The sequence below is a fragment of the Odocoileus virginianus genome, chromosome 32, assembly GCF_023699985.2.
Source record: "Odocoileus virginianus isolate 20LAN1187 ecotype Illinois chromosome 32, Ovbor_1.2, whole genome shotgun sequence".
NCBI classification, from domain to species: Eukaryota; Metazoa; Chordata; class Mammalia; order Artiodactyla; family Cervidae; genus Odocoileus; species Odocoileus virginianus.
This window is the reverse complement of record NC_069705.1, coordinates 19077915-19080944: the sequence shown is the minus strand read 5'-3', so window position 1 is coordinate 19080944 and position 3030 is coordinate 19077915. Positions and strand designations below refer to the sequence as shown.

The following is a 3030-nucleotide window of genomic DNA, read 5'->3' as shown; positions in this document are numbered from 1 at the left end:
ACTTTCTTACTCTTCTTTTTTCCTAGGCTCTGACCACATGGAAGAAAAGATACCCTATTTAGGGATAGTCTTGCTACCCAAGAGATTGTCTCTCTGCCGGGTTCCTAGAAACCTTTGGGTTACTTGAATCTCAGATTAACCCATATTGTGTGACATGTGATCCATCAGGGAGATTTTTCAATGAAAATCGTACAGTTTTGTAGGAACTGGTTTACACTTTTTTCCTTCTCTAATACAATTCAGTTCAGTAGCTCCATTCATTCCTCCCCTAAGAAACTCTCAAATAGAAGTTTACAAAATCATTTACCATTTAGCAAGTGTTTCTCCTATCTTGTGATTTACTCCTGTTACTTTTAAAGTAGTCTTTGCACTTGATTGGAAGTTATGACTATGATGCAAACTCAGCTCTTCTGACCTGTTGACAAGGGAAGTTTTGCTGTAAAAGATGAATTATGAAGCAATAACTGAGTAGAACTAAAATAATCAATGCAATTGCCCTTTGGTGCATTTGGGGGCTAATGATATATAAGTCAATATGGCTGAAAAAGAAAAATAAATGTCAAACTAAATACCAAAGAATGAATGACCTACTGTAGCGTTGCTAGAATCATAAGTTCCCAGTATGCTAAGATTGTTCTGAGAACCACGTCGATACACTAGTCTCAAGGTAATTAAAAAATTCTAAAAAAGCCAATACTTACTTTGTCAAAGGCACAAGTGGAAATCCAACCTGGAGTGTGAGGAAATTAACACAGAGTTCTGCTTGTGCTTAAGCTGGGGCAGTTAACCATCATTCTTGAAAGAATATTTATATTGAGAACTTTCTTTTAAAACTCAAAATACTAGAGAATCATACAGGCTGGAAAGGACTTAAGAAACTATCTAATTGCTTTGTTTGGTCTATTTGGAAGCTGTAGCTGAGAAAAGTTAAGTGAATTGTCCGTGGTCACATTGCTGGCTTGTGCCTCTTGGCTGGCCCAGTGATCTTTAAATTTGGTTCTCTTGATGTCCTTGTCTTACATATCATTCCAATTCTCTCTCCTTTATTCTTCTTCTTTCAGTATTTATTTACTTATTTGGCTGGTCTTAGTTGTGACACATTGAATGTAGTTCCCCAACCAAGGATTGAACCTGGGTCCCTTGCATTAGGAGCACAAAGTCTTAGCCATTGGACCACCAGGGAAGTCCCTCTGTTTCCCTCATTCTATTGCAAAAGAGCTTCTCCTTAAAAAAAAAAGAAAAATAGATGACCAGTCCAAGTTCAATGCATGAAGCAGGGCACTCAAAGCCCATGCCCTGGGACAACCCAGAGGGATGGGTTGGGAGGGGGGTTCAGGATGGGAGGGGACACATGTGTACCCGTGGCTGATTCATGTCCATGTATGGCAAAAACCACCACAATATTGTAAAGTAATTATCCTCCAATTAAAATAAATTAATTAATTTTTAAAATGTCTCCTTAGCATTTTAACTATTTTAAGATGATTATTTTCTAAGAAACAGCAGACATGTGAAAAATTCTTAAAGCTAAGTAGGAGTTACTCTTTTGTAAGAAATGTTTATATTTGTAAGGGAAATCTCTAATTGTAGGGGTGTCTCCCTCCAGGTATCAGGAAGAGGAAGATGACCAAACCTCTAAACTCTGAACCATGAAGAAGGCAATGACTTAAATCTGTACAACAACCTTGCCATTGTTTACTGTGCCCTTCCTGATAACCTCCCATTATTCACCCTCTTACCCTCTGCATCCTTTTTTGTCTTTAGCTGAAGATGGTATTTAAAGTGAAGGCTTGGGCCATTTTGACAAGTTCCTCGATTCTCCTTAATCTGTCCCATGTATTCCTGTTACTAAACTTTTGTTTGATTTTCTCCTATTAATATGTCTCACATCAATTTGCTTCTTAGCCCAGCCAGAAGAACCTAGGGGGGTAGAGGAAAATGTCTTCCTCCCCCACACTATGTTATAATGTAAGTAAATATTGAATAAACATCCTTTGGTGCTAACACAAAAACAAGTAAGGTGAATTCTACAGAGACTACAGGCCATAGGCCTTTCAGTTAGATTGGATTGGCAGAAGAACCTCTGGAGAAACTGGATAAGGGTTCACAGACATTCAGTGAAAATGAGATAGCCCAACACTGGTGACCTCAAAATATAGGAACAACAGCCTATGAAGGGATAAAATAAACCAAGGAAAATCAGTATTCACAGCCCTTTAAATAAGAAGGCCAGGCCCACATCAGAAGCCAGAGAAGATAGATGGAAGAACTTGAATTTCAAAGATAGGAAAATGGACAAAAATATGGGTGCTCACTTTGGCAGCACATATACTAAAATTGGAACAATTCAGAGAAGATTAGCATGGCCCCTGTGCAAGCATGACATGCAAATTCATGAAGCATTCCATATTCTTCAACCTAGATGTCCATTGACAGATGAATGGATAAAGAAGGTGTGGTATATATACACAATGGAATATTACTAAGCCATAAAAAGGAACACATTTGAGTCAGTTCTAATGAGGTGGATGACCCTAGAAACTAGTGTACAGAGTGAAGTGAGTCAGAAAGAGAAAGATAAATACTGTATTCTAGCACATACATACAGAATCTAGAAAAATTGTACTGAAGAATTTATTTACAGAGCAACAGTGGAGAAAGAGACTTAGAAATAGAGAATAGACTTATGGACATGGGGAGAGGGGTGGAGAGGGTGAGATGTATGGAAAGTTTCTAACATGGAAACTTTCATTACCATATGTAAAATAGAGAGCCAATGGGAATTTGCTGTTTGGCTCAGGAAACTCAAACAGGGGCTCTGTATCAACCTAGAGGAGTGGGATGGGGAGGGAGACGGGAGGGAGGTTCTAAAGGGAGGGGTTATATGTGTACCAATGGCTGATTCATGTTGAGGTTTGACAGAAAACAGCAAAATTCTGTAAAGCAATTATCCTTCAATAAAAAATAAATTAATTTTTTAAAAAAGAATGAAAAAAAAAGTAGACAAGGAATTTGAGGTATGGGTGGGTG

The 3030-nt window shown here is 38.1% G+C and overlaps 1 non-coding gene across 1 annotated transcript; it reads left to right on the top strand.

Annotated features, from left to right (window-relative positions):
* Positions 1–2307: 2307 nt before the first annotated feature.
* Positions 2308–2414, top strand: LOC139032668 (U6 spliceosomal RNA). The gene has a single exon (XR_011485247.1). It is a non-coding gene; the product is annotated as a U6 spliceosomal RNA (small nuclear RNA).
* Positions 2415–3030: the final 616 nt, after the last annotated feature.